Here is a 20,565-nt window from a genome sequence, read left to right on the forward strand (position 1 = left end):
GCTGTCAGAGTATTGAGAGTTAAACACTCTTGGGCATGCTACCTGAAATCCTCAGGAATTGAGTCCTTTTGTACCTAGCTTCAGTATGGTGACACTTTCAAAAGCAACAGGAATCGACTTTGAAAGTCAAGAAGAATGGAGTGCTTCAGGTTTTCTTGAAGGGAAGACATGAGCCTTCACACTGTTCCAAACAAACAGATTTCCCTAAATCCGTGGTCGGCATACCGCGGCTCGAGAGCCACATGCAGCTCTTTGGCCCCTTGAGTGTGGCTCTTCCACAAAATACCACGTGTGGGCGCGCACGTACAGGGCAATTGAAACTTCGTGGCCCATGCGCAGAAGTCGGGTATTTTGTGAAGAGCTATACTCAAGGGGCCAAAGAGCCGCATGTGGCTCGCAAGCCTCAGTTTGCTGAGCCGCAGTTTGCCAACCATTGCAACATCCTTCTTAAACATTCTTTCCTTTCCCCCAGGTTTCATACTCATGCTGGCTAGGAAATCTGCCCCCTCCCCCGCTGCATCTCCAATGCTCTGCTGTGCTTACCTATTCCTTTACCCTACCAGTGGTCGGCAAACTCATTAGTCAACAGAGCCAAATATCAACAGTACAACGATTAAAATTTCTTTTGAGAGCCAAATTTTCTAAACTTAAACTATATAGGTAGGTACATTGCTATTAACTTAATTAGAGTACTCCTAAGGCTTAGGAAGAGCCACAATCAAGGGGCCAAAGAGCCGCATGTGGCTCGCGAGCCTCAGTTTGCCGACCACTCCCATCCATCACTCTCTGCCCACCTCTCCATGCTCCTAACCTGCCAGCTTCCGACTGTGTGCAGCTCCAAAAAATGAAATGGAGTCCATTCTCTTACTCATTTTCCTATTAGAGTAAAATTTGCATTCAGTATATGCGTTGATCTTAAGGCATAATTAGATGAGTTTTGAGGTAGATATAGACAGATGATAGAGATAGAGATAGAGATAGAGATAGAGATAGAGATCTATGTAACCAACATACAAATCAAAATATACAGCATTTCAATCACTCCAATCCTCACCCAATCACTCTTACCCCCCTAAGCAACTACTATTTTAATTTCTGTTGCCATAGATTAATTTTGCTAATTTATTAACTTCACATAAATGAAATAATGTATGTGCTTTTTTGAATCTGGTTTCACTCAACATTAGGTTTTTAAAATGCATCCATATATAGTATTTTATGTTTCAGATCATTCATTTATACTGCTGGATAGTATTACATTAAATCTATCTGGCACAATTTATTTTTCCATTCACCATGAGCATTTGTGTTGTTCCCAGTTGGAGGCTATTATAAATGAAGCTGCGATGAACATTTTGGTACATGTTTTCCTTTTGTAAACATATGTTGTCATTTTCCTTGGGTAAACATGTAGTCATGGAACTACAGGGTTATGGGGTAAGTGTATATTTAACTTCATAAGAAACTATCAAACACTTTCCCCAAAGTATTTTACCAGCAACATGTGAGGGTTCCAGATACCCCATATCCTAATTTGGATTGATGTTATCAGACTTTAATTTTATCCATTCTAGTGGATGTGAAGTAGTATACATTATGACTTTAATTTTCATTTTCCTAATGATTAAGGATGTTGAATACTTTTCATACATTTTTGGATATTCCTACATATCATTTTTTGTGAAGTGTCATTTCAAGTATTTTGTTTTATATAGGCTTGTTTGATATTTTATTATTTATTACTAGAGGCCCAGTGCACGAAAATCTGCATGGGGGGGAGAGGAGGAGGAGGGGTGTCCCTCAGCCTGGCCTGTACCCTCTCGCAATCCGAGACCCCTCGGGGAATGTCCCACTGCTGGTTTAGGCCCAATCCCACAGGCAGTTGGACATCCCTCTCACAATCCAGGACTGCTGGCTCCTAACTGCTTGCCTGCCTGATCACCCCTAACCACTCTGCTTGCCTGCCTGATCGCCCCTAACTGCTCGCTTGCCTGCCTGATCACCCCTAACCACCTCTGCCTCGGCCCCCGCCCTGATGCTTCATCCAGAAGGATATCCGGAATGACGTCTGGAAGGTTGTTCGGCTGTCCGGTCTAATTAGCATATTATGCTTTTATTATTATAGATGACAAGATAGCAAATATACTCTCCCAATATGCATTTTACCTTTTCATTTTCTTAATGGTGTTTTTGATGAACAAAACTTTTTAATTTTTGTTAAGTTCAATTTGACCAGTTTTGTGTGTTTTTTCTTTTATGGTTTGGGCTCTTTTGTGTCCTCTGAGAAATCTTACCTACCTCAAGAGTACAAAGATATTTTCCTGTGTTTTCTTCTAGAAGTTTGGAAATTTTCACTTCAGTCTATAGGTAATTTCAAATTAATATTTGTGTATGGTGTGAGATTGTGGCCAATTTTTCCCCCTTACAGATATACAATTATTCCATAATGATTTACTGAAAAGACTTGCTTTTCACCATTGAATTGCCCTGACACCTTTGTCAAAAATCAATTATGAGGATCTCTTTCTGGACTCAAATTCTGTTCCACCAATTTATTTCTTTGTCTTTATGCCAATGCTGCACTTTCTTGATTACTATAGCTTTATACAAAGTCATGAATCAGTTAGAGCAAGTCTCTCAATTGTTTTTATCTAAAAACTACAGGGACCAGTGGGGTCCCTTGGCCTGGCCTGTGCCCACTCGCAATCCGGGACCCCTCAGGGGATGTTGGAGAGCTGATTTTGGCCCAATCTCCGCAGGCCAGGCTGAGGAACCCCACCGGTGCATGAATACATGCACTCTAATATGCATATAAGATCTTTGGTTAATCTCTTCCTGCCCTCCCCATTCCCCTCTTCCCTCTGAGATTCATCAGTCTGTTCCAAGTTTCCATGCCTGTGCATTGAGCGTCTTCCCCCTAGTGGTCATTGCATGTCATAGCTACCGGACAGCCTGCCAATCACTTAAGCTTTTATATCCTATATAATAATAGACGAACATGGTAATTGACCGTCCCTTCACTATGCCTCCCATTGGCTAATCAGCGTGATATGCAAATTAACCGCCAACAAAGATGGCAGTTAATTTGCATGCGTAGGCTCCAAGCAGTGGAGCGAAGCCTGACGGCCCGGGGCCGGTGGAGCAGTGAGGCCTGACGTTTCCTGGGCCGGCAGAGCAGCAAAGCCTGACGTTTCCGGGGCCGGCTCCGGCCAGAACTCGGCCAGAGCAAAGGCCTGGGCCCCGGGTGCCGGAGGCAAACCGGTGCCAGCAGCCAGGGGAAAGGAAGGCCTATTGCATGAATCTCTTTGTGCAACAGGCCTATAGTATATATATTTAGATGTTTGGCTGTTCCAGATCCTATATATTACCATACAAAATCAACTTGCAGATTTTGTCAAATGAGTCTGTTAGAATCTTGATTAGGACTTTGATAAAACTGTAGATCAATTTGGGAAGAAAGGACATTTTAAAAGTATCTATATATATAAAAGCCAAGCAACCATAATGACAGAACAACCGGAATGACTGGTTGCTATGATGTGCACTGCAACGGCCAACCGGCCCAATCAGGGCCCCAATCCCCCCCCCCCCCAACCACCCGTGGCCCCTCCCCTCAGCTGGTCTGGCCCCCAATTGGCCCTCTCCACCTCGATCGGGGACAGGGCTGGCCGGCCAACCACCCGCAGCCCCTTCCCCCCACTGGCCCGGCCCCTAGTGGCCCTCATCAGGGCAGGTGGCAGGACCCTACCCATGCACGAATTCATACACCGGGCCTCTAGTTAACTATACTAGTCTATGAACATTACATATCTATTAATTTAGATCTTTTTTTCCTCTCTGCAAAGTTCTGTTGTTTTTCAAGGTCCTACACATCATTTATCACAGTTCTTCCTAAGTATATTATTTTTTATAATATTTTCAAGTTGAATTTTAAAAATTGAATTTACTATTTTTATTGCAAATATATAGAAAAATAATTGCTCTTTGTATATAAACCTTGTATTCCGGGATCTTGCTAAATTCACATACTAATAAATAATTATATTTATTAGGGCTTTCTACATAATCATGTAACCTATGAATAAAAACTGTCTTACTTCATTATTCCCAATCTTTTGTGAGTTTTTTTCTTGCTTTACTGCTCTGGTAAAGACCTTCATAGTACACTATTAAGTAGAAGTGGTGAAAATAAGCATTCTTGCCTTTTTCCTTATCTTAGGAGAAAAGCATCCAGCCTCTCATTAGGTATAAAGTTAGGTATAACTTTCTGTAGATGCCCTTTATAAAGCCCTGTTTCCGTTTTGTTGCCAGCAGTTGTGCTTGTTTTATTAATCTGGAATACGTTTTGAATTTGTCAAATATGTTTCCTGCAATTATTGAAATTATTTTGTTAATGTGGATAATTTACATTGATTTTCAAATGCTGAGCAACCTATTATCAGATTTAATTTTCTGTTTTGCTGAAGATTTTAAAATCTGTGTTTATAAAATATACTCATTGTAACTTTGTTTACTTATTAGGTTTTAATGTCGGAATTATCCTGGATTTATAACATGAGTTGTAAAATATTCCCCCTCCCTCTATTTTTTTAGTTTATTTGTAATTGGCATTAATTTCTTATATGTCCAATGGACTTCACTCATAACACTATCTGAGCTTTTTCATTTTGAGAGACAGGAGTAGGTAGTTATTACAGATTCTATTTCTTGAGTAGATCTAGAGCTACTAAGATTTTTCACTTCTCATTGTCAGTTTTGTGAAGTTGGTTATTTGTCCTTTTCATACAAGTTATGAAATTGACATGAAATTTTGCAAAACAATCTTTTTACATATATAGAATTTGCCATAATATCTTCATTTTATTTCTTATTATTGATAATTCATTTTTTCTCTTTTTCTTTATTATTCTTGTTAGGGGCTAATCAATTTATTAATTTTTTCAAAGAAACTTTTATATGGTAATTTTCTCTAACATATATGTTCTACTTTATGGAATTCTCCTTCTATTTACTACTTTGCTCTATCTTGCACTTTCTTCTTTTATGATAGAATTATGTAAAGCAATAAATTTTCCTCTAATACTGTTTTAACTGCACCCTACACATTTTAATGCTATATTTTTATTATCACTTAGTTAAAAATATTTTCTAATTTCCTTTTCAAGTTTTTCATGGACCTATATATTATTTGGAAGAGTATTAATTAATGTTCAAATATTTGGGTTTCTTTCTTAGAAATTCTATTGTTATTTATTTCTAACTTAATTTCACTGTTGTCAGAGAACATGGTCTCTATGATTTCAATCTCTTAAATATGTTGATGCTTTTTTATGGCCCAACATATGATGTATGATGTTGAACATTCCCTGTGTACTTGAAAACAATATGTGTTTTGCAACTGTTGGAAATAGGGTTCTATAACTGCTAAGTGGAGAAAAGAGTTGTTTAAAGCTATATGCTTTACAAACTGAACTAACAAGCAAAACAGAGACAAACTAATAGACAGAGAGCAGGCAGACAGCTCCGGTGGAGAGGGTGTTGTGGAGGATGGAGAGATTGAATAAAAAGAAAAGAACGAAAGAACTCATGGACACAGACAACAGTGTGGTGACTGTGGGGAAGAAGGGTTGGGGGGAGGTGGAAGAGGGTGTAGGGGGGTTAAATGGTGATGGCACAAATTAAATTTAAAAAAATTTAAAAGTATGTATGCTTTAAATCTACTTAATCTATCAATTACTCAGAAGGGCTGTTAAAATCTCCAACTTGTGTATTTTATTATTCCTCCCTTAAGTTCTGTCAGATTTTGCAATTCTATTAGATGGATTCACATTTAGGATCATTATATCTTTCTAGAGGCCTGATGCATGAAATTCGTGCAAGGGGCTTGGCCCTCACAGCCCTGGCTTTGTCCAAAAGGTCATCCGGAAGGACGTCTGGAAGGTTGTTCAATTGTTCAGTCTAATTAGCATATTATGCTTTATTATTATAGATGGTTAATTGTCCTTTTGTCATTATGAAATGTCCTCCTTGACCTGTGGTAATAGTTTTTGTCTACATCTGAAAATGGTTAAGTGTCCTTTTGTCATTATGAAATGTCCTTCTTGACCTGTGGTAATAGTTTTTGTCTACATCTGAAAAGACAAAGCCACACCAACTTTCTTATGCTTATTATCGATATAATTTAGCTTTTAAATGTTGTTCCTTGTTATATATGTTTTCTTCCCCTACTGCCTCTGGCCACTTTCATGATATTCTCCTTATCTTTAATTTTTGGCAGTTAAATGATGATATAAGTGTATTTCATTTTTCATTTATCCTGTTTGGAGTTTACTAATGTTCTTAGATATGTAAATTGATGTTTTTCTCTGAATCTGGAAAAATTTTAGACCTATTTCTTCAACTACATATATTTTGTATTGTCCCATTTACATTCTTCTCCCCAGGGACTCCACTTATGTGAATAATAAATTACAGGGTGGGGCAAAAGTAGGCTTACAGTTGTGAGTACACAAAACACAGTTTATTCTTACATTATTATTTATTAATTATTGTGTTATTTTCCATCCGAAGAACGGTAAGCCTACTTTTGCCCCACCCTGTATATTGTCCCAGACATCACTAAGGCTCTGTTCAATTTTTAAAAATCATTTTTCTTTCCATTCTTCATATTGGAATTTTTATTTCAGATATTGTCCTTTCTATTTCTAGAGTTTCCATTGAGATCATTTTTATAGTTACTGTTTTTTTGCTGACATCCCCATATGTTCCTTCATTCAAACCATCCTTTTTTTTTTTAAGTCCTTGAACATATTTATAATAGCTATTTTAAAATCCTTGTCTACAAAATCTAACGTCTGGGTCATACTGAGGTCTACTTCTCTGAGTCACATTTTCCTGCCTCTTCACGTGTTTGGAAAATTTTTATTGTACATGGGTATTGTGTGTGACACACTGTAAAGACCCTGGATTTTGCTGTCTTCCTTTAAGGAGTTGTCATTTTAGTTTTTAGGGTGTGGCCCTTATTTGAGGGCATGGTTCTTATTCCTAAGGTGTGACCTTTCTGTGATTTCAAAAGAATATCCAAGTTGTTCAGCGAGGTCTCCTCACATCTGCAATGAAACTCCAGTAACTCTTAGCACTGGATAAACTCGGGTTTTTCTGTGTCACTTCTCATCCCCACAACAACTACTTACTGCTACCCTCACGGTCTTGGCCTGCATGTGCACAGCCCAGGCCCGGGCCACAGACCTAGGGTCAGCATCCACACAGATTTTTGGGCCCCCTCTGAGCAAATCCATCTCTTCTAGTGCTCTACCCACCAAGTTTTAGCAGCCCCCAAGATCCAATCACCGCCTCTCAGTTCAGCAATCCCACCGCTTCTCTCGGTCTCCTCCTCAGTTCTCTACAATGAGAGAAGTGCCCTGAACCCAAAGGGCAGGGCAAACAAGGGGTTCATCTCATGTGTTTCTCTTTGCTCAAGAATCTGTCCTACTCTGCCTATCATATAACACCTGAAAACAGTTGTCTCATATATTCTATCTGGTTTTATAGTTGTTTATGATGGGAGGATTACTCTGAGTGGCCAGAAGAGCAAATGATAGCCCTTAATGTTTTTCTTGTGCGAGTCAACACCACACAGGAATGTTAATGACTAAATGCCTTGATCTCATTACATCTCACTGCAAGAAAACTTTCTGGAATCCTGACAAATCTATTACACAGTTTTCTCTCCGAGGGATCATGTGTTATATTTGCTTGTGGCAAGTGAATCTCTTCTGACTTGCAGCACAGATCCCACCTTCCTTTCTTCCTTGGCTATTGTGTTGGGTGACATTACCAATTTCCCGACTGCACATGACTGCATACCCCAAAGTTTCTTCTGACAAATTTTGGAGCTAGGATCTGAGTGTCTGTCTTGGAAAGGAAGCAGTCAGCATCAGGTTACAATCTTCCCCTCTTCTGGGATCTGCATCTGTCACCAGAGAAGAAAGATGCCAGCTCCCCTAATCCTTTTCCTCATGAGCACAGCTGGATACCAAACACACCAGAAATGTGGAGGTGCCCACGCACCCAAAGTCCTCGGCAGTCCTGACACTGCCCCACACATACTGGGGTCTGCCATGAGTCAGGGAATATGTAATCCCAGAAATCCCCTTTATGACAATGTGACAGAGGACAGGATACACACTCAAATGCCCAAATTCTGGGCCCACATGGTCTTTTGCTTGGAGTTGACGGCTCTTTTTCTCCTTCCCCATCTCCATCAGGGGAGCTTGCTCATTTATTACAGATCTGACTTTAAGAGGCTGAGTCATATCTACTTAATTTCGGGTTCAACAACAGTTCATATCTGATCTCTGTTAGTCTGCTGCAAAAAGGCTACTATGTTTTCTTTCTTTTTTTTTTCTTTTTTTTTGTCAACCCCAATCTACTTCACCAAGAGCAAACACTCACAGGCTTTGCAGGTGTGCAGTGGAGCAGAGGTTATGTGGTAACTCAACTACAAATGACTCTAGCACAGACTCATCCAAGCAGGCACTCTACAATGAATGTCCTTAGGAAATTTTTCTCTCTTTCTTGTTGACAAGTAGTCAGGACAGTGGTTCTCAACCTTCCTAATGCCACGACCCTTTAATACAGTTCCTCATGTTGTGGTGACCCCCAACCATAAAATTATTTTCGTTGCTACTTCATAACTGTAATTTTGCTACTGTTATGAATCGTAATGCAAATATCTGATATGCAGGATGTATTTTCATTGTTACAAATTGAACATAATTAAAGCATAGTGATTAATCACAAAAACAATATGTAATTATATATGTGTTTTCCGATGGTCTTAGGCGACCCCTGTGAAAAGGTCGTTCGACCCCCAAAGGGGTCTCGACCCACAGGTTGAGAACCGCTGAGTTAGGAACTTAAAGAACCTAGGGATGCTTTGCCCTTCCACATGCTTTAGAGCATGTCATGAGATCCACCACAGGAAAAGTCCTGGTAGCTTGCCATCAGAGACTAAGAACACACACTCTCAGAATCCCCGGCTAGGTCAATGAGATCCTCCAAACAAACTTGAGTCTCTCTCCCCCTGGTCTTTTGTCCACTGCTCCCTTTCTCCAGGATCTGGGAAGGCTGCAGTACCAGCGCTTGCAAAGCCTGCTTCATGCTAAGAACACACACTCTGAGAATCCCCGGCTAGGTCAATGAGATCCTCCACACAAACTTGAGTCTCTCTCCCCCTGGTCTTTTGTCCAGTGCTCCCTTTCTCCAGGATCTGGAAGAAGGCTGCAGTACCAGCGCTTGCAAAGCCTGCTTCATTGCAAGCTCCATAGTAGCAGTCCCAAAGGGAACCACTTTCCAGCGGTGGGACTGGGCAAAAACCTGTCTCTATGCATTCCCGTGACTACATCCTGCCTTTTCTCCTCCTGCCTGACCGCTTCCCTCCCCCATCTCCTTCCAAAGCTAGAGTTTCTGAACCAGAGCCCTGCTGTTGCGCCTCCCACCCACTCCAGTCCATCTCTCTCCCTCAGCCCACCCGTGTCATGGACAGCCCTTCAGATTCAGCTCAACAGTATTTTTCATCTCCATATGTAATTGATATGGAATTAACTGTGGGAAGCAAGTTAACAAATGAGAAAGTTAAACTAGTATCACCTTAAGATGAACTTCTCCAAAACCTAGATTACAAGTATTTGTGATAAAAAATGCAAATTTAAAACACTTCTTTCATGTGTGAAATACATTCAGCTAGATCATTTTCAAATCACAATAATCTCATTTGCTGCCCATTGATTACTTCAATTTCAGTATTATGATGGTGTCTGAGCTACATTTAATGAACAAATTTAATTAAGACTAGCACTAAAACTCTACCTAAGAATATTAATAGTTCTTGAGGAAAAACTTTCGTAGGAGACCAATCTATAATTCATATACATTGTGCAGAGAAAATAAAATATATTGCCCTTTGCTAATAACATATTTCTTTTTTCCCCTCTATTTTAAGATTTACTATAAAGTTACAGTAAATCAAGATAGTGAACTACTGGTGAAGAGAAAACACATATATCAAACAATAAAGAGTCCCAAAATAGACCTACACAAAGGTGCAAAGGCAGCTCAGTGGAGAAAGGAGAGTCTTCAACAAATGATATTGAAGGATTAGACCCATATGAAAATGTATGAAACTCACACCTTATAAAACAGAATCATAGAAATAAGTGAAAATTTTAAACTCTCAAACTTTAAAACATTAAAGAAAAGCCCTGTGATCTGGGGTAGGCTGACGTCTGACACCAAAATAACAATCCATAATAGAAAAAATTGGTAAGTAGCACTTCATCAAATTTAAAAACTTTGGCTCTACAAAAGACACTTTTAAGAGAATGAAAAGACAAGCTAAATTGGGGGAAATATTTACAAATCCGTATCTTACAAAGGCATTGCATCCAGAATATATAACAAATTGTCAACACTCAAAAGTGAGAAAATGATCCAATTTAAAAATGGGCAAAAGAATTGAATAGACATTTTTTAACAGAGGGTATGTGGAGGGCAATTGGGCACACAAAAATACGCTCAACATCATTCACCATTAAAGAAATGCTCATTAAAACCACACACCTATCAGAATGGCTAAAATAAAAAATATCGACAGTACCAAATAACAGCGAGGAAACAGAGAAACTGAATATCTCATAGTGAAACATAGAAGGTACAGCCACTCTGGAAGTTTGGTAGCTTTTTATGAAGTTAAATATAACCTTTACCATATGACTGAGCAAAAATCTCACTCCTAGGTAGATATCCTAGATGACAAGCTAAGTTCACATAAAACCCTACACACATAAATGTTTGTAGTTCTTTCAAAATTGCCCCAAGCTGGAAACCCAAATATCCTTCAACAGGTGAATATAAAAAGCAGCACTGTGAAAAGAATGAATCTCAAAAGACATCACACTGGAAGAAGCCAGTCTCCAGATGTTATATCCTTTATGATTCTATGTATGTGACATTTTGGAAAAGGTAAATCTATAGGAAGAGATCAGTGCTTGCCAGAGGCTGGGATGGGGTGAATGTTTGACTAAAAAGGGGCTGCAAAGGGGGATTTTGGGGGTGATGGAACTGCTATGTCCTGACTGTGGATGTGGTTAGGCAAATGTGCTAAAACACACAGAACTGTACATACAAAAAAAGTTAATTTTTTGGTATGCTAATTTAAAATTTTTTAAAATGAAAACAAAATTCAAATAAATTTCTCCTTAAAAACGCTTTAGAAGAAATTTTCCAACGAGGTTTCTTCCAGAAAGGCTGCTTTGGGAGGGTTCTTCCATCCCAGCCCTGGTGTTTGTGGGTCTGTTTGTTCAACGTAAAACGAGATCAGTCTAGCAAGAGCGATTTTCCTTTTCCCCCAAGCCTAAAATCGAACCCCTGGGCACGCCCTTTGTGGAAGCGAGGGTGGGTAGTTTTAGAGAGAAGGGGCATTTGGTTGGCACTGGGTTCTTGACCCACAGAGCAGTTGTGCTTTTGTCTGTCTCATATATTGTTTGCCTGGAAACTTCTGTATCAGAATAGCTGGTCTTGAGCCAGCTCCTCAGGCCCCTGGAGTATTTGAGCAATGCTGGATGTCAGGGCCTACTGGTGGGGCCCACTCATTGGTCCCTTTGGCATATGCCCCTGTGGGCCCCAGTGGGTGAGCCAGACCAGGGTACTGGCTCTAATGGCCAGTGATCTAAATGAGGCCTTTTGGGGGAAGCTGGCAGTGTGCTCCTTGCTTTGAGACCCCCAGGTGACACATGGATTAAACACCAGGAGGACTCTGAAAAGGTTTCTTTTGGAAGAACACTTTGTAAACATTAAAGGAAATGCACGATGTGGAAATGCCATTAGGAGGATGACCGTGCTGATTTGAACCAGCAGAGCCACAGCATCATTCATGGTGAGAACTGCTGGTTACTCGAAGCAGTTCTAGGCACCGTGCTAAGGAACTATTGAATCTTCATGACAACCCTGTGGTAAAAGGCGGTCATTGCTTGGACATATGAGGAAACAGGCTCCAAGAGGTCCAAAATCACATGGGGAGAAGGTGACAAGGCTAGGTTTGGGTCTGCAGCTCCAGCCTTCTGAGCCAAGGCCTGTGAGAGGAACCTCTAAGCCCTGATGTCAGGCCCTATCTCCACAGGTGCCCCAGAGAAAACTAATGCCACCTTTCAGCAAAGGCTGGTGGGGGTTGCCAAGGGCACTTTCAGACCCTATCCTGTACAACAGCACTCCAAAAAAAAATGTTATATGATGGAATAGTTTTTTTGAAAATTATCTTATGCATAAATCCAATCCAGAAAACCAGAGCTGGGCCCTGTGGTTGAAGGTGGGAGCGGCATTGGCCCAGAACCCCTAGGGTTCCCAGAGCACCTTGGACAGTCACTTATCCAGTAGGTGGGCACTTACTGTTAAGCAAGGAGGTGCCACGGTGCTTAAGGCTCTTGGGTTTGAAAGAACGAGGTGGAATTGCGGCACTCAGGCCTGGGTTAGTTGGTCTGGAGCCGTGGTCGGCAAACTGCGGCTCATGAGCCACATGCGGCTCTTTGGCCCCTTGAGTGTGGCTCTTCCACAAAATACCGACTTCTGCGCATGGGCCACCAAGTTTCAATCGCACTGTACATGCGCGCCCGCACGTGGTATTTTGTGGAAGAGCCACACTCAAGGGGCCAAAGAGCCGCATGTAGCTCGCGAGCTGCAGTTTGCCAACCACTGGTCTGGGGGAAGGCTGCGGATTCCAGTCTGGCTTTGGGCGGTGGTCCATTTGACTCAGGCACCACCTGCCTTACTTACTCTCCCCTCTGGCCAGTAGCCATGACCTGTCACTCACAGGGTGGGAAACTTATCTTCACCATTTTACACTTAGTGAGTTTAATCTTAAAAGAGAAGGATTACAAGTTAAAAACTACCGCACTCTTCCTTTTTTATTGCTCTGATAAAAGGCATCACCTGTTTTTTTCTGTAGCACAAAAGCAGGATGTTTAAGTCCAGATCTCAGTGTATGATCAGCAGCAGATCTGCACCTCTGACCCTGATGCAGGGGCTGGTGGCATGGCTTACAGTGCAATCATTAAACGAACCTCCTTCCCATAAATGTCAAGGATCATTTTCACAGGGGAGTTGACCATGTGCACGGTGTTCTTGCCAAACAGCTGGAACTCTTAGTGAATGAGCTGCTCCCAAAATCCCGTTGGGCCGGATGACAGGCCGACATGACTTGGTCCACGTGTGAGCGGCCAGCAGGGACATGGTGTGGTACTTCATGAGGTAGGCGAGGCACAGGGCAGCCTAGCGGCTCACACCGGCTGGCAGCGGAGCAGCGTGCGGCCCTGTTTCATCCCGACATCATGGATGATGTGGTCAGCAATGGGGTCAAAGAAGTCACAGAGGTGTGACCTGGGAGTGCCAGCTGTAGGCACCTGCACATACTGGATGTCTTCATACAAGATATTCACCACCTCCCCCGAGACATTGACGACCGAGGTGATGTGGCTGCTGGAGAGCGTAAGGTTGTTGTTGGCAGCCACCCCACTGCTGATATACAGGCTCCTGGTGATCCCTGAGAGGCCGCCGACTGAACTGAACCGGGAAGGAACCTGGAGATGCTATCATCAGGCCGGTGGGTCAGCGGCCAGGGAGACATACAGGCCGCATCTTTCTGCTAGGCTGTGTCCATGGAAAACCGGTTACCCATCCCACCATCACTCGGGGCCATAGCAGTCCTAGTCGAAAAATAGGGTCGGCTCAACGCGCAGCCCACTCCACTGGCCTCGCTAGTCTCCAGGGCAATGCACCCGACTACGCTATGGCAGCCGCCAGCCGAGGGACAATCCTGCCGCGCCGCCGCCTTCTGGCACCGCGCGCTCATAATGTATGTCTTTAAACTAGTCTGAAGTGAAAAAGAAAAGACTTAAAAGTTATAAGGGAAATTCCTAAAGAGCTTATTAAACACACACAGAGCTAATTGTGAATCACGAAGCACTCTTTTTCCAAATGAATTCTGTCTTGTCAACATCGGAAATGAAGAGAAACCACAGCAAGCCTCTAAGGAAACATCTCTCTGAGGACAGCGTGCAAGTCAGATTTCTCACCTCCTCTGGAGCAGAACCAGCCTCCGCCCCCAGACACGTCGGCCGCCCGGGAGCTGGGCCTCCGAGGTGGCTCCTTCTCAGTCTGGCTGCTTCTCTCAATGTCCTCCCATCCTGCCTGAGGCCTTCACCTGCCCGGTCTCCTGCTGCACTGAGGTCTGGAATTCCAGAAAGAAATCCCAAAAGTAGGAGATGTGCCCGTGGAGCAGAAGGAAATCACTTTGGACCCAGGTCTCTCACTAAGAAAATCTCCCTCTTCCATAATTTGTGCAAAGTTAAAGTCTCGTGCACACTTGATAGGCAGTAGGTTATCCAGTCAACATACTACTTCAGCAAACGAGTGCTTCTTTTATTTTTTTAAATATATTTTATTGATTTTTTTTTTTTTACAGAGAGGAAGGGAGAGGGATAGAGAGTTAAAAACATTGATGAGAGAGAAACATCGATCAACTGCCTCCTGCACACCCCCTACTAGGGATGTGCCCGCAACCAAGGTACATGCCCTTGACCAGAATCAAACGTGGGACCCTTCAGTCCACAGGCCGACACTCTATCCACTGAGCCAAACCAGTTAGGGCACGAGTGCTTCTTTTAAAACAGTCAAACACACCTTTGTAGGGCCCAAACATGAAAGACCATTTCAGTAATCCTTTCTCCTGAGTCTTGAATGCATTTTTCATAAGACAAACCAAGTTTCTTTGAATAAGAACAGTGTCAGGTATATAAAAAGTCTTCAGTGTTAGCTATCAGTATTACAATCTTGTTAAATTACTGAGAGACTTTCTGGAATATGAGATTGAAACTGAACTCCCCAACTGACTGGGTACCCGGTCTTGTTCATTGCAGTGTCTTACTGGCTTGCTTATTGCAACTATGCAAATGGTGGGTGCTCAATAAATGCCTGTTGAAAGGCACCGAGGTAAGGAGGGAGGGGAAAGGGAAATGGGGAAGAAGAAAGGAAGCTATCTAGTACCTACAGATGTGATTTCACACTGCGTGGGAGTTCAGAAGAGAGAAGGTTTGTTTTCAGTACAAGTCTATGATTCTAGGATTGTAGAATCATCCACCACTTCAGCCAAATGGTTCCTAAAATGTGTCCCATCTGTGCACTTTGGCCCAGGACACTTTACAATCCTGGAATGTTTCCTCCTTCTTTCCCAACTACTAACAGCCTATCCATTCCTTAAGTTCAGTTTCAATTACACTTGCTCCATGAAATGTCTCCTCATCTTCAAAAGGAGAAACAATCGCTTCCTGTTCTTAAATGTAAGAGTTTTGGTGTATAACAGTTGTATCACTTATAACCAGTTTTATTTTCCTAGTTATCTTTTCCATAAACTTAATTTTGATCATTGCAAATAAACTGTAAGCACACTTATGGCAGAAACAATACAACACAGATCAGTGGTTCTCAGCCTTGGCTGCGCATTAGAATCACCTGGGAATCTTTTTAAAATCCTGATTTCTGGGCCTCATCCTCCAGAAATTCTGTTTCTTTGTTACTAACGTTGTGGCCTCACCCCATTGTACACCCCGTGTAATGTTCTATTTCCCTCTGTTGGGGGATATCCCCCTGCCCCTTGAGACTGACAGAGCCCACCTTTCTCCCACCTGCTTTGTGCCCTAGAAAACTGACATGTACAGATTACATCATGCTGCTGCTTCACCATGTGACTTCTAGTGGATCAGGCCAATGGGGAACCATGAGGCTGGCAACTTACTTCCCCGAGTTTCCTTCCTGCAGAGACAAGAGCTGGCCAAGACCTGGCTGAAGGTCAGAGCCCCTACACAGCAGCCCTCTCCACCGGTCCTGTCTGGCTTTTGAGTAACTGGTTCCTCCATTGCAGGGTTTGCCTCTGTTACTAACCTCAGTACTGCATTCATTTATAAGGTCTCCTTACCCTGCCCCTGACCTTACCTTTGTAAATAGAACTTCTATTAAACTGTTTTCAAATTATCATAATTTAAGTGCTCCCTCTGTTTCTTGCTGGGACCATAATGAATACATCTACTTTATTTTCCCTTTTGCCTTAATATTTGAAATAATTTTATTTATTTATTTATTTATTTATTACTGTTTTATATTTTTCCCCTACCAAAAAATAACAGTAAGCTCCATTTGAAAAGCATTTTGTCTAGTTCAGCACTATTACCTTCAGCTTCTAGAACAGTACCAGACAGAGAGGAGGCAGTCAATAAATGATCTGGTGAACACAACATAGATATAGATAGATGATATAGATATAGAGGTAGATAGAGATAAAGATAGAGATATATTCAAATTCAGAGTAACATATCTGTATGTTTAAAAGATGATTCCAAAATACTAAGTTGGCTATTAATTAACTTCTCAAGGTTTAGAACAAAGTACTAACTCAGAGCCTAAATTAGTATTTTTTTCAGCCCAATCAAAAGAAAAAATACATAACTCTGTACATTATTTTCCTGAAGTTGAGTTTCTAACATTAAGAGAAGCAAAGCAGAAAAATCCCAGAGAATGTAATATAGAATGAAGGCAAAAAGACATCTCCAAACAACCCTTTTTGTTGTCTTTTTTGTTGTTTTTTGGGGAGGTAAGAGAAACATGATACCTGCGGAAAAAAAATGAGGCCATAATTCAGGAAGCATCTCTGACATCACTATACATTTATTTCCCTACTCAAAACAAAAATTTATTACCACTGCCTCCCCATTTCCTGCCTAAAGCTATGCTTTTAAAGTATTAAGACATTAATCCTACCGAAATGGTGGATAAGCCTCTTCTTACACAAATACCTAAAATTAATGAAGTATGCAAGATAAAGAAGTGAAGGGAAGACTGGAAGGGAGATCCTGCCCAGCTCTTTCCTAAATGAGATACTGTGGATTATGCGGCAGCCAAGAATAGATGGACAACAGGGGACATTCAGAGAGGTCAGAATGTGCATGGCAGTCATGTCACTGGGGAATGCAGCAGCTCAACAGTGGAAGTGCTCCCCATCCCAACAGCTGCTAACAGGGTGAGGTTGGGTCCATACTGCCAAAATGAGCTCATATGGGTGTGGCAAAAGGCTTGTCCCCTATAAGATGTCCTCCAACAAACTTTAGCAGCTGTTCAACTGCTTAACAAATGGCTATTTTCTTTGGCTAAATACATTATCACTGAACTATCTAGGGAAACCATGAGGGACCTAATGAAGCTATTATTTGCAAATCAACAGATGAGGAAACTAAGCATAAAGATAAACAGTATTTTCAGAAATTTGGTGGTAATTTGAATGGTATTTCCCATCACTTAGAATTCCTTTCTAATCTTCACTCCTAACACTGATGAAACCTTTCAGAATTTGTTTTGACCTATACATGAGTGTAATTGCATATACGTTAGACTGGAGCCCATGACTCATTTGCAATAGAACTTCCTGACCTCCTTCTCATTTTCAATATCCTCACGTATCTCAGAGACCAGTTCCCAAGGATTTCCTGCCTCTAGGCGTGTCACTATATTATCACTGAGAGGCATACCGATTCCCAGATCTGCTCTTAAATGGGCTGGTATTTGACAGAATTCCTCTTTGATCAGAGAAGCAACCAGAAGTTATGAGGTTATTCAATACCTGACTTCTGGTACTGAGGGAAAGCCCAGAAAGCCAGTGCTTTTAGCTAAAGATTCCGAAGTAAGTTTGAGCCTGGGCACTGGGGAACTGGAGCATCAGTCTCTCCGGGCCCTGCATGTTAAGGTGGAGCCAGTCAGGAGGCGAGGGAAGCTGGTCAGGGCAACGACTAGCAGATGGGATTCAGGCCAAGTGCAGCTCCTGTCCAGCAGGGCTCTCCTACAGGCACAGGCGCACTCCGAGATCTGGCAAAGGGAATAGACCAGTGATGGCGAACCTTTTGAGCTCGGCGTGTCAGCATTTTGAAAAACCCTAACTTAACTCTGGTGCTGTGTCACATATAGAAATTTTTTGATATTTGCAACCATAGTAAAACAAAGACTTATATTTTTGATATTTATTTTATATATTTAAATGCCATTTAACAAAGAAAAATCAACCAAAAAAATGAGTTTGCGTGTCACCTCTGACACGCGTGTCATAGGTTCGCCATCACTGGAATAGACAGAGTAGTGGGAAGCAAACAAATTTATTTTAACGATGTTTTCACTTTTATTATTTAATATTTTATCTTATCTATAAATTTTATTGCATTATTTTATATTTTACATATTTATTTATAATATTTCATATATTTTATATTTACATTTATACATACAGATATATTCTTGAATATGGCTTAGAAACACATATTGGAGATGATTATTCAATCAAGGGTGTTCGAAGGCTATGCTTAGAAATAAGATGGACACAGGAGAACGAGTAGGAAGAGAGTGCTAAGTAAAACTGTCAGGATCACGCAGTGGGGTTTGGGGAGCATCCACAGTACATAAGAGGAGAAGAGATTGCAGAGAGAAGGAGCAGCATGGATCCAAAGAATGGCCTGGAAGGAAGGCCCACAGCAGAAATATGGGAGGATTGTGTCTCTAGAAGAGGAAGTGCCACTGCCCACTGCCCGGTTGCCTGTTTCTGCTGGGGATAAGAGATCCAAAGAAGCCGAGGGACCTGGCTGAGCTCACAGTTACCCCGGCACCTGGGCATCAGCAGCGGACAGGGCCAGAGAGGCAGTGTTTGCCCAATAGCAGTTGTGATGCTCTTCCCCACCCAGTGAGGAATGGGTCTTCCTACTGTTTCTTCATTTCTTCCATCTGATCCTCAAAGTCCTCCTGTCCCTGTCTCTAGAAAGGACTTCTCTGACATCTGAAGATTCCTGAAGCGATTTAATGCTCTGCCCGGGCACATGCTCTCACATCACACAGTAGCTCCACCCACTTTCCTGGGCAACCAACTGCTTACACAGAAGGGGAACTGGGGAAATCAAACTTAATACATGTTTCTGAGGATGGCCAATATTCCCACGTGCAGCAATATGTTTTCTTTCTTGTTGTTTTTTTTTTAATCTCCAAGCTGGAGGATGAGAAGAGGGAAGTAAGCGTCTGCTCCAGTTCCTCACTGCACCTTTCTTACACAATCTTGGCAAAGGTTCACATTTCCAGTCAACTTCACTCGTTTTATTTCCCAGATGTTTTTATGCTCCAAGGCCAAACAAGCATGAATCGCTCCTTCCCTGTCAGACCCCGATTCCATCTGTCCCTGTCACTTCTCCCCTCCCCATCACAGCCACCCCAGTTGCCTGGATCCTGGAGGCGAATTTTATTACAATATTTTCATTATACTATTTACACGAGCACACCCTTGAGAGGGTCAGCCTCTGTTAGAAGCCATACGAATGGGACTCACATGGCTAAAAAACACATGCAGAGCATATTTGACCTCTTGGGACAGTCCCAAGTGTGTGGCTTGTCAGAGGGATGGGAAGACTCAGAGTCATTCTTTCCCATTTACACTGTATTCTCCAAGGTGTATTGTGAACAAATAAAAAAAAGTGAGCTTGGCTCAAAGCTTCTGCAATATGTCACTCCAATTTCCAAGGCTTAGAATCCAACTGAGCTTCTTTGCATCACTAAAATAACAAAACTCATGCTGTAATCTATATGTGTACATTTTAGCCACAATCTATATAATAAAAGCCTAAGCAACAGTATGGCGGAACGACCAGAACAACCAGTCGCTATGATGCGCATTGACCACCAGGGGGCAGGCACTCAGTGCAGGAGCTGCCCCCTGGTAGTTAGTGCGCTCCCACAGGTGGAGCGCCGCGCAGCCAGAAGCCGGGCTCACGGCTGGCAAGCACAGCAGCAGTAAGGAGCGAGGGCTCCCGGACTCCGAGAGCCCCAGACTGCGAAAGGGATGTCTGACTGCCAGCAGGTGGACATCCCCTGAGGGCTCCTGGACTGCGAGAGGGCACAGGCTGGGCTGAAGGACCCTGCCCCTGCCCCAGTGCACGATTTCATGCACCAGGCCTCTAGTTATTAAATAATTAAATCTATACTTAAAATTTTGTTATAAAAAAACAAACCAAATGTAGTACAAACAAATAAATAAAAGCAGACTCATAGAACACAGACCAAAGGTATGGTTGCCAGAGGGGAGGAGAGTGGGTGGATGGGTGGAAAAAGTGAAGGGAGATTTAGTCAGTAATGTTATGGTAAGTTTGCACAGTGATAGATGATTGCCAGAATTAGTGGGGTAACCAACATTGTAAGATATAAAAATTCCAAATCACTGAATAGATAAAGATGTGGTACATACAGGTGGGGCAAAAGTAGGTTTACAGTTGTGAGTGTGCATGACAGTTTATTCTTGTATTTGCCGGGAACCAATTCCAGCATGTCATAATTTCAAGAGTTTCATCAAAAGGTTGATGAGACTTGGGGACTCAACAGGGTTGAGTCACACATGTAGTCACCTGTTGGGAATGGCTAAAGGCATTTCCCCAAACCTGAAAA

General features: G+C 42.0%; 1 protein-coding gene and 1 pseudogene across 1 annotated transcript in view; both read right to left on the bottom strand.

Annotated features, from left to right (window-relative positions):
* DCHS2 (dachsous cadherin-related 2) overlaps positions 1–20,565 on the bottom strand; it is a gene marked incomplete at its 5' end in the record, with an annotated part of 199,825 nt that overhangs the window by 107,884 nt on the left and 71,376 nt on the right. The gene's annotated exons all lie outside the window — the stretch shown is intronic.
* LOC102256604 lies at positions 13,092–13,678 on the bottom strand (annotated as a pseudogene).

Source organism: Myotis brandtii, unplaced genomic scaffold (genome assembly GCF_000412655.1).
Source record: "Myotis brandtii unplaced genomic scaffold, ASM41265v1 scaffold34, whole genome shotgun sequence".
Classification (NCBI taxonomy): Eukaryota; Metazoa; Chordata; class Mammalia; order Chiroptera; family Vespertilionidae; genus Myotis; species Myotis brandtii.